The following is a 12,810-nucleotide window of genomic DNA, read 5'->3' on the forward strand; positions in this document are numbered from 1 at the left end:
GACATGGCCAATACTCTGGCTTGAATTCGGTCTACTTAAAAAAAATAAATAAATAATTAATTAAAGAACAGAAAAAAGAAAGATGTCTCTTCGGTTTTGATGCAGTAACTCGACTTCACCACTAGGTGGTAGGCAATGACTTGGAATATGGGATAGTGCTTTGCCTAAGTATTCACCTCTCTGGTACATTTCCACACTGTGTAGTGTTACAACCTGTTCCTGAAATGTACTTAATAGGGATAATGTGTCATGAATCTGTACAAAACTGGCCATAATATTCAAGATTCGAGTGGGGCGATTTGTTGCAAAATTCTTTACGAATAAATCATGTAAAAGTTGTGATGGCATTTCTGAGCGCTCCTGTTACTGTGAAAATTCTAAATTAGTTCAGTTCCTATCAGAAATCGCATACACTGGAGTGATTCAAAACCAAGAACCTGAATATGTTAGAATAACACAGTCAAAGCCCAAGGAATCTGTGGCAAGACTTGAAAATTGCTGTTTATCAATGGTCTACAGTTGTGCCCAAAAGTCTGTATACCCCTTACAGAATCTGCTATCTTGTTTCCTATCTAAAGGGCAGCACTAAATGAAAAAAAAAAGATCTTTAAAGAAAATAATAACAATTTACACTGATCATCCTGGTCAAAAGTTTACATCCCCTTGGCTCTTAATCAGTGAATGTTTGAACCTTATGTAGTAGAGTCCCTCAGTTGTCCTCAGTGTGAAAAGATGGATCTCAACATCATATAGCCGCTGTTGGAAAGGGGCCAAATATGCAGAACATGCTGGAAAAGTAAAGAATGTGCAGTTCCCGGAGGATTTTTCTGAAGAACAGTGGGAAGTTTAACTGCTCAAGACAAACAAGGGACTCTTGAACAACAATCACAAAACATAAAAACAGTCACTGATCATCCAGGTAACGAGACACAGTATTAAGAATCAAGGGTAGGTCAACTTTTGAATGAGGTAATTTTTATAAATTCAACAATTATCTTGTCTTGTGGACTATATGTACACATCTGTTATGTGAAATAGCTTATTCAGGATAGTACTAAATAAAAAAACAACATGGGCTTTTATTATTTTATTATTAAGATTTAGCAGATTCTACAAGGGGTATGCAAAGTTTAGGGCTCAACTGTACATCCAATCTGACAGAGCTTAAACAATTTTGTCAAGAAAAATGGGTAAAAAAAAATATCAAAATCCAGATGTGTAAAACTGATATCCCAGCTGTAATTTCTGCCATGTATTGACTCAAGGGGGGTCAATACTTATGCAACTAGCAAATGTTTGCTTTTTTGTTTAATGAACCCTTTTGTCACAATAAACATTTAAATGTTAGATATGGTAAATGGTATATATATATATATATATATATATATATATATATATATATATATATATATATATATATATATATATATATATATATATATATATAATTTTATTTTTTTTATTTTTTTTTATTCTAATTCCAGGTTGTAGCACTACATTAGTGCTATTATATAGCACTACTGACCATAGCTATAGGAAATCCCTATATTCTTTATCTATGATGAATATATTGTACTTCACATTTTCAGGTTTCCTGTCGATGGTTTGATATATTGTGGAATTTACAGGGCAAAAACAACATTGGTCAAATATTGTGACACACAGGAATGCATCACAAGTTTACATCATGGTTTTAAAATGCTGTGAGGCGTGTTATGTTTGCAACGTATGTGTGATTTTGCTCAAAAGTTACAGCTCTTGCGTATGACAGAGACAGTAAACCACCGTAACCCAGTCCATATCTCTTAATGTGAAGTCTCTTTATGTGTGAAGTGTGCATTTGTCATGTGTGATGTGTATGTAGGTTCTATCATGAGTACATGCCTGTGTTGTTGTACATGTGGATATGAATATGTCGACTCACGAATCAAAGGACACATCAGACTCTCTGACTCAGACTGCAGCCCAGAAGATTCTGAGTGCAGGGATAAACTAGGCAAACAAGTAGATTCAGGTCAGCTTGAAGAAAAACAAGCCCCTCTCTCTCTCTCTCTCTCTCTCTCTCTCTCTCTCTCTCTCTCTCTCTCTCTCTCTCTCTCTCTCTCTCAATCTTTCTCTCTCTGCTTCCAGCTAAAGTAAGTACAAATGGATTGCTGACCAGGCCAGATGATGTTTTTTGCTGACATACAATTATTTTAACAGTGTTCACTGACCAAATAACAGACTGGTCTAACTTGAAAACATGCACGCGTCCTCACACACTCACATTCACGCACTCATTCAACTGATTGCACAAAACGTCTTGTCAAACACGTCATAATTACAGAGCCCAGGTGGCTGGAAATGCCAAGTAACCATAGTAACACTGAGCTGTGTTATAGTATGATGGCCTGATGGATGGATTCAGGAAAGCAGCTACATAACTGGGGCAGAGTGCTGGCCACTTCACAGCCCTAAAATCCTGGGTTCTTTCCTAAGCTCGAGTCAATCAACGTGGCGTTTCACGTTTTTCCCCGATAACTGTGGGTTTATTCCAGGATTTCGGATTTCCTCTAACCACCCAAAAACATGCCGGTAGATAGTGATGTGTGAATGTGAGTGTATGATGAACTGGCAAGCGGCAGGGTGTATTCCAGCTTCACACCCAATGTTCCTGGGATAAACTGTGGATCACTATGATACTCAGGATAAAGCAGTTAGCGAAGATTAAACAGGCAAATGAGTTTCGTAGATGAATTTTCACAACTACATACACTCAGTTTAATGGGAACATCTGTACATGTGTCCATTCGTGCAGTTAATCATGTGGCAGCAGGGCAGTGCATAAAATCATGCCAATACTGGTCAAGAGCTTTAGTTAATTTTTACATTAAATGTAACTGTGGCATGTTTGTTCGGGCCAAATGGACTGACTGAAGACCAGGCACTGGGTTTTTTTCCAATATTAAACTGTCCAGTTTTGGTGAACCTGTACCCACTGTAGCCTCAGATTGTTCTTGGCTGTGAGGGGAACTCAATGCAGTCTTCTGCTGTTATAGCCCATCCAGCTCAAGGTTCAGTATCTGCATTCTGAGATCCTTTTCTGTACACCACACTTGGCTATTTGAGTTGCCGCAGGCTTTTCTGTCAGCTTGAGCCAGTCTGGCTATTCTCCTCTGACCTCTGTCATCAATAAGGCATTTCTAGCCGCAGACCCCCACTCACTGGATGTTTTTTCTCACTTTTCTGTATAAACTCTAGATAAGCTTCTGTGTGAAAATCCCAGGAGATCAGCAGTTTATGAAATATTCAGATATCTGGCACAACCATACCACAGTCAAATTCACTGTGAGCACATTTTTTCTCAAATTCTGGGGTGTGTGTGTGTGTGTGTGTGTGTGTGTGTGTGTGTGTGTGTGTGTGTGTGTGTTATACATTGATGGATATTACCCCCAATCCACAACACAATTATCTCCCTTCCTCTGTCCAAGCCCACATCCCGTTTTATTTGCCTTATTTCTCTGTCCTCACATTTCTTACACATATTACAAACAGCTCTATTCTATTTTTAGGTAGAGTATTGAGAGTAGTAGGAGGTTGGTAGCCTGTAGTGCCTAATTGTCTCCTTATTGTTATAGTCAACTATTTGACTATGACTATTTGACAGAATCGATTTAAAGATGCACTTTTTTTTCAGTAATTTTAAAAACTGTAATCAGATGCAGTGTGTTCTAACTGCTAGATAGCTTCCTAGGGAGGCTGCATATTTAGCCCAAATATTCACAGTCCTGAAATAAGGATTGTTCCAATCTGAAGTAAGTTGCTCACAAAATGCATTGCATGTATCTTTCTCAGTGTAGGCAAACAACCTCTCAGCTGACATACAATGCTGTGAAAAAGTATTTGCCTGATTGACTGATTTCTTCTGTTTGTGTATATCTCATACTAAATTGTTTCAGAAATTAAAATACAATCTAAGACAAAGCAAAGGCAACCTGAGTAAACACAAAATACAGTTTTTAAAAGATAATGTTATTTATTGAAGCAAAAATGTTATCCAATACCAACTGGGACTATGTGAAAATGTATTTGACCCCTCTGGTTACTAATTCCCCAAATCTATTGGTTGAAGTTGGTTAAAAGGTCTTATCCAGTAACACACTATGCCAAAGTTGAAAGAAATTCCAGAAATCAATCAGTAACATACAGTAACATACAATCAGTCTAGGAAGGGGTATAAAGCTATTTCAAAGGCTGTGGGAAAGAATCACAGAGAAAGCCGTAATCTCCAAATGGAAAAACTCAGTAGTGAACCTTCCCAGAAGTGGCTGACCGTCCAAAAATTAATCCCAGCAACGACTCATCCAGGAAGTCACAAAAGAACCAAGGACAACATCAAAGGAACTAGAGGCCTCTCTTGCATCAATAAAGGTCACTGTTTATGACTCCAATATCAGAAAGACACTGGGCAAAAATTGCATCCATGGAAGAGTGACGAGGTGAAAACCACTGCTAACCCAGAAGAACATTAACGCTCGTCTGAAATTTTGCCGAAACACACCTTGATGATCCTAAAACCGTTACATCTGGCTTAAACCAAACACAGAATTCCACCAAAAAAGAAAAATCTACTGTTAAGCATGGTGGTGGAAGTGTGACGGTGTGGGGATGCTTTGCTGCTTCAGGGCCTGGACAACTTGCAAGAAATTAGGGAAACATGAATTCTGCTCTCTACCAGAAAATCCTAAAGGAGAATGTCCGGTCTCCAACGTCCAGTTGAAACTCAAGTGCAACTGGATTATGCAGGAATACAGTGATCCAAAGCATAGGAGTAAATCCAAGTCGTAGAAGTAAGTGAAAGACTGATCTTCAGTTATTGGAAGCATTTGGTTGCAGTTATTGCTACTAAGGTGGCACTACCAGATTTTAAGTTTAATGGGGAAATTAGTCTTTTAACATGTGTGATAAGTGTTGGATAACTTTTTTTTTTTTTTTTGCTTCAATAAAAACTGTATTGTGTGTTTACTCAAGTTGCCTTTGTTTTATGTTGTATTTCATTTGAAGATCTAAAACTATTTAGTATGAGATATACACAAAAACATAAGATACAGCACTGTACCTAGCTAATATGTAGCTTTAGTTCACTGGATGTACTCTGAAGGGTGTCCCAAATGCAATGTTTGCCAAGGTTCCTTTTTCCATTAAAATGATGGTAAGACATTCTGTACCTTCAAAGAATGTGGCTATTAAGACAGCTGAAAGAAATGTAACTCAAGGAAAAACAGGTGGCACAGAGTTACTCAACTTCATCTATGTCCTGCATAAGCCATGTTACCTGAACTGTCTCACAAATCTCTGCTACTGAATTATTCAATTTGTCATAGAGCATCCAATTTTACCCTGCTGGATATCATTACATAAAGATGTTCTGGTAACTTTATGAATGTTACAGACAAGTCCTGTATATGTTTGCAGATAATGTTGCAAATGTAATTGATGATACAACATTCAACATCATGTTTATTTGGTCCTGTGTTGATCTTATCTAATGTAAGCCTGTCTAGAATAGCAAAATGTTCATGGAATATTCTAAGGAGGTCAGAAAGGACATTTAATTCAATTCAGTTTTATTTACATAGCATTTTTTGACAACAGATATTGCCTCAAATCAGCTGTACAGAAATCTGGGTTTCGATTTAGAACCCTAATGAGCAAACCTACAGTGAGGAACCTGTCTCAAAGGGACCATCCACTGCAGCAGTATGTGAGTAACATTATATGAAGCATTTACTGGAATCTATAAAATAGTGTTATATCATTTGAGATGATTCAGGGGATGTTTTCAAGGTGTCATTGTGTGTCATTGTGTTGGCTGGGCATTTTAGCTGCTTTGTGCCTAATTCATCCAAGAATGCAGAAGGCTTAGTACAAAGAAAATGGAAATTCTTACTCATAGCGTTCTTCACCCATCCATTTTCCATACCATGCTTATTCTACACAAGGTCACGGGGGAGCCCGGAGTCTATCTCAGAGAACTCGGTGCACAGGGCACAAGCACACACCCATTCAGATACTGAAGACAATTTGGAAATGCCAATCAGCCTACAACTCATGTCTTTGGACTGGGCAAGGAAACCAGAGTACCCAGCGGAAACCCCTGAAGCATGGGGAGAACATGCCAGCTCCATGCACACAAGGCAGAGGCAGGATTCGAACCCCCAACCCCCTAGGTGTGAGGCAAACCACAAAGCCACAGTGATCCCCTCTGTCTTGCATTAACATATTTGGCCTGATTAAGTGAGAGATCAGATTAATCTACAGCACGTGTGTGTGTGTGTGTCTTGAACTACGGTCAGGTTAAAAAAAAACACTCCACCTACAAACACTACAGCAGTATTATATAATGATGTGGGGATGGGATGTTATTTTTCACCTGTTGAACATCAGAAATTATCAAGTGTTTTTAACATTTCCTCTTTACCTGTTAGATTAAATCTCTTGTTGTCCAGCCAGTTTATCAACTGTGTGCTCAGAACATGTATGTATTTTCACTATAACCATAGGCCACCATGTATGTGTGTGTGTGTGTGTGTGTGTGTGTGTGTGTGTGTGTATGTGTGCGTGTGTGTGCATGTGCGTGAGACTGAGCATGAGACTGAGCATGACTGTCTTCCCTCGAACTCTCTCATTGGCTGATAGATCTTAAGAAAGCAGATTAGGCCTGGGTGAATTAAATGGGGTGTGTCCTATCGCTAAGGTGAACTGCAACAGGAAAGAAGAGACACGCACCTCGCTGTCCCTTTAAGAGATTAGTTTAGTCAGGCAATTTTCAGTTGTCATCAACAGCAGAGCGGGACGTTAAGAGTGGACTCAAGAGCAAGGAACTGTTGAGAGGGGTGTGCGGGGATCAGAGAGACTAATACACCACAAATGATACACCAGATCAGGAAGACTAAGCTGATGGAAACTTGTCCACACACAATTATGTCTATATGGAAGAGACATAAAACAGTGTGAAGGTATGTGATCAGACAGTATTGAACTTTATCTTCTCTCTCTCTGTACTTTTTCTTATAACATATTCTGTATAAATAGTTTTTGTAGATATATATGTGAGTCGTTGTGTTGGTGTATGTTCAGTTTGTATGCACTGTAAGTATTTATGCTGACACACTGAAACATGATCAGAGATACTGTATAATTCACCAGAATATTTAATGTTATTGTGTTTGTGTCCGAGTTCTACAATTGACTTGACACTTATCCATATTGTACTATTTCTGTTTCATTGTCCGCCTCACACAATATTCAGGCTATAGAGGTGCATATTCAAATTTTAATGAAGGTCATGGTGTGTGGGATCAGGTGTCAGGCTTTGGTTACACACTTCTTATGAAGTGCAGCTGTATGCACTCACGATATACTGCAAATATGTCAGAGACACATATCTGTGGTAAATGTGGTTGCCTTTTTATCAGGGAATACGGAAGTGCAGTGTTCGTGTTCATGTTTCCACTTGAGAACACTGGAAGCATTATAGGATTGTACCGCTGCTCAGCCATCATTGGGAATAGCTGTCAGTCTGTCAGTCACCATTGTAAGAGAGAGAGAGAATGATAGAGAGTGCGAGAGAGAGACAAGAGACAGACAGAGAGCTGGAGAGAAAGAACACCATGGAGTGGTTTCTGTGATAGTATTTCTTGTGTTAACAGCAGATAATGCTAAATGGGCAGCTTAGCCTGACGTTAATACGGTTAGACCTCTTTAACTGATGGGCTAAGGTCATTCTTGCTCTCTAACACCGATAAGGGCCAGTGGGATGTTCTCAACCTGGACACAGAAAGAACAAGTTAACTGTTGAGCTTTGAAAAATGTCCTCAATTATCCATCTGATACGTGAGTTAGATTCACTTTTGGTGATAAATAGTGTCAAAGGAGGGCTACTTTTATGTGATTGAAATGCATCTGGTGTTTTCAGTAGGTTTGTAAGGTGTGTGTTCATGCTCGAATGTGCAGATGACACTGAATGAGTCTGCATATCACCAACGATGATGCGTCATGAGGAAATGAAATCCTTTTAGAGAAAAATATATTCTTCCTAGAGATATGTTGTCTAGTTATGGGTTCTCAAATAAAGCTGCTGTGGTCATGAACTTTTTGCAGATGCGAAAACATTATAACATGTTATAACGTTACATAAGGATAATGTTTAACTAATCAGGGCACCTATGTCACCTATATGACACCTACACACGCCTTTTCTTCATGACAACTGAAATACCTTCATAAATACTGATAAAAGATTATTCCAGTAGATGTCAGCTGTCATAAAGACTGCATAGATCATCAAGGGATATGGCTCTTCTGTTGAGACAAGGCTGCTTCATGAAATTTTCCTGCCTGACCTGTGTTAGACTGTTATAGCAACTTTGAGGATCAGTGGACTTCTGGTCAAACATCAAAATCAAACTCTAAAGAGAATCAACGGCACACTCTCACTGACATGAGCGTTCATTATAATTTAATAAATAATACAGTTTATACAACAACCATTGAATTCTTGATTTTGATTGGTCAAAATTTGTTGATTAAATTTATTTTATATAGGAGCAGCTCAGACAGTAGTCCCAGCTGCTATGCAAATCCCAGGTTTATATTAAGTGCTTGTTTTGATATGTTGTTGTTTCTATAGTAACATCTTACACAGCAACTTGTGTAGTTGATGCTCTACATAAACATTAAAATAATGTGTGTAATTGTTGGTATGGTGACCTTTCATGTGAGGTGACATTTCACATTTTTGTAAGGAGTCTCCAGTCTTAGTGTTATACATTATAGCTGCTAGAATGTATAAGTTATAACAGGAACTAACCTGTTTTGCAGACGTTCCTTACCATTAAACATAACTATAAATGGATAAAAACCTATGATGTCATTCTTTATTATTTAAAAAAAAAAAAAAAAACATTGGAAAATTGCTGTACGGTAGTGTAAGAGGATTAAAACACATTGTGATGTGCTGTTATTAGAAAATAAACAACTTTGAGGTGGTAATAGATTGTGCCTATCCACCACTGATCTGTAGCTGACACTGTTATGTAGCTCTATGAACACTGCCGTTAAGTAAAGCACAACCCATCTTTTTCTCTATGTACATACAGTGGAGGATAATAGAACTTCTTACTTCAAGTGGGAGTTGACTTCCATCATCATTTTAAATTCGCTCAGGCTTGTCTGAGGTTTTATTACAGTACTTGATACATAGGCACACAGTTTCGATGCAGTATACAACAATAGAGTGCCTGTATGTACTGATAGCACTTGGTTAGAAAATATCCCACAGCCATTATAGTAGACTGCAGTTCTATGGTCATTGAGAGGTAAGTTCACTGGGGTTGTGTAGACTCTTTGGCTCCTCCATAGACACAATCTGTTCTGCAGTGGAGATCAATGAGCAGCTGAGACTTTACATCGTTATACCTAAAGATTCTTCAGACCTTGAGAAAGTCAGTCATGTTAGTGGATATTTTCCAGGGTGTAGCTGCTTACCAGCATGTGTATTTATATAGTTTTTTTTTGATAGATTTGATAGATTTATATTCAGTTCCAGCATCCAGCATCAAGTCCAAGCTCTGTCTGAAATCATAAACTCACGCACTCCTTTATTATTTAGGATAGTATGTGTGGCATCCTGGGAAAAACCCTTTACATGGTGAAATATTGACATTTTCTACTTCTATTACTACACAGGTTCCTGAACTGAAATATGTTTCTCTTTTGTATGTATCCCAACTACTAGTACATTTCTAGCATTTTAAATTCTGTACACTGCCAAAAATCAAAAAGGAGATGGCTGCGTTTAAAGATTCTAGTGTGATTTCCACATACAGTGAATGTCACGACTTATCATCATTAGGCGGACTGACTGTTAAATGAGCTTTCATTTCCTATATATATATATATATATATATATATATATATATATATATATATATATATATATATATATATATATATATATATATATATATATATATATGTGTGTGTGTGTGTGTGTGTGTGTGTGTGTGTATATATATATATATATATATATATATATATATATATATATATATATATATATAGATGTGACATCTAGAACATGACATCTTTTGTGGCAGACCACCCAATTTTAGGTTAGCAAAAGTATTGGAACAGATAGACAAAGTAAATAATGCTAAATATTTAAAAGTATTGGAACAGATAGACTAAAAGTAAGTGTAATAGCAAAATATTTAATTGCATATCCCTTGCTTTCAGTAACTCAATCAAGCCAGCAACCCACTGACCTCACCAAGCATTCTTCTTTTGAGATGCTTCTCCAGACTTGTACAGTGGTTTCAGTTGTTTTTTGTAGGGGGTTTCTCCCATCAGTCTCCTCTTCGGGATGTCAAATGCATGCTCAGGGTTAAAGTCTGGTGATTGACTTGGACCATCTAAAACCTACCACGTTCCCCCCGATTAAGTCTTTTGTTGTGGTGCCAGCATGTTTTGGGTCATTGTCTTGCTGCATGATGAAGTTGCTCACAATTAAATTGGATGCATTTGTGTGTAAATTAGTAGACAGAAGACTTCTCTAAACTTCTGGATACATTCTGTTGCTACTATCATGAGTTACATCATCAATAAAGATTACTGATCCTGACCCAGAAGCAGATATCCAAGCCCACCATGCTTCACTGATGAGCTTGTATGTTTTGGATCATGAGCAGATAATTTCTTTCATCATTTTTGGTTTCTTTCTTTTTCAGGACATTACAAACTGTTGTATTGGCTATGCCCAATATCTGTGCAATGGCTCAGATCAATTATCACTCTTTTCTCGGCTTAAAAATATCTTTCCTTTTTCACATAGACAGCTCTCTGGTCTTCATTTTGGTTTATCCTTTTTAATACAAACACTTCCTTCACCGCTAAAACCCAGGGCTCAAACCAAAAGTAGACATTCAGAGCTATTAATTGTTTGAACCATCGATCTAAGAGGGCACACTTGGGCAACAAGAAACACCTGTCAGTCACATGTTCCAATATTTTTGATCGCTTGAAGAATGTGTGTGTTCAAACTAAAGGTGCCATGTTCTAAGTAGTTTAACATACCTAGATGTACATTTCAGGAAATGAAAGCTGTAATTCAGATCTATCGTCTCATATTCATTTTTGATCTCAAACCCAAATGTCTCCAGTGTATAGCAAAAACAAAAAATTTTGCCTGGCTGTTCCAATACTTTCCGTTCCAGGCTGTAAACTGTTCTTTATAGAGCACTATATACAGTACACTAATCTTTTGCTGCCCCTCTCAGGGAAAATGTTTTGCATTCTAAAGCAGAGTGGCTCCCTATCAGAAATACAATGTAAAGTGTCCTTAATTATCCAATAAACCCTTGAGGAAACCTTGAAGAACCTTTTTTCTAAGAGTGCAGGGCAGCTGTAAGAGAGACACTGGACTAAATTAGGATGAAAATTCATCAGTGTGATCTGCCTATGGTCTAAACAATCAGGATGCAACCTAGCACATGTCTTAGTAAGACAGATAAGCAATTTTTTCAAACGTACACACTGACACCATTTTAAATATAGAAGTTCTAAATGTACTTTTATGCATTAAATATTCGATTTATATGTATCACTTGCATTAACAATCACTGTTAGGTTTAGTTGTGATTAAACCTTTTTTTTTTTCCTGCATTTATATAGGAGGCTGGTTGCTCAGATGTCCCCATATAAATTTCTAACTAAATGAAATTGCTGTGAATTGTAGCACGTCTGCATGTAGTGTCCACTGGATTCAGAGTAGACTATAGGTAATACAAATACAAAACAATTTTGACAAGAAAAATTAAGACAACAATACAAACTTAGAAAATGGTGAGGAAACAGATTCAGACGCCACAGTATCCATCAATATTATCTCTTTGTTGTATTTACCACAATCATTGGTGTCTATCCTCTTTTATGTCCTCCAGTCTTTTGTGGATGTGGCCATATGGGATTCAAGGACTGGATGAGCATGCTGAGTGGGATTTGTGTGCCTGGGTGTAGGTGTAGTCACGAGCATATGATCTCTGTGGCTGAAGGATGATTTAACCTGTTGAGAAGTGACTCAGTCTCCAAACCTTATGACTGATGACTAAATGTGTGTGCAATGTGTGGAATGCATCTTTAATTAAGATGCATTCAGCTAAATGTACATTTGCCCATTTGACTGACATTTTTATCAAGGATATACAGTGGTGCTTGAAAGCTTTTGAACCCTTCAGAATTTTCTAAATATCTGCATAAACATGGTGTAAAACATCACCAGATTTTCACACAAATCCTAAAAGTAGATAAAGAGAACCCAGTTAAATGAAACAAATATATTATATTTGGTCATTTATTTATTGAGGAAAATGATTCAATATTACATATCTGTGAGTGGCAAAAGTATGTGAACCTTTGCTATCAGTATCTGGTGTGACCCTCTTGTGCAGCAATTACTGTAACTAAACATTTGCTGTAACAGTTTATCAGTCCTGCACATCAGCTTGGAGGAATTTTAGCCCGTTCCTCAGTACAGAACAGCTTCAGCTCTGGGATGTTAGTGGGTTTCCTCACATGAACTGCTTACTTCAGGTCCTTCCACAACATTTCTCTTGGATTAAGGTCAGGACTCTGACTTGCATTTACATTTACATTTATTCATTTAGCAGACGCTTTTCTCCAAATGAAGACTTGGCCATTCCAAATCTTTAACTTTATTCTTCTTTAACCAGAACGGCTTGTGTACTAAGGGTCATTGTCTTGCTGCATGAC

Source organism: Ictalurus punctatus, chromosome 19 (assembly GCF_001660625.3).
Source record: "Ictalurus punctatus breed USDA103 chromosome 19, Coco_2.0, whole genome shotgun sequence".
Taxonomy (NCBI): domain Eukaryota; kingdom Metazoa; phylum Chordata; class Actinopteri; order Siluriformes; family Ictaluridae; genus Ictalurus; species Ictalurus punctatus.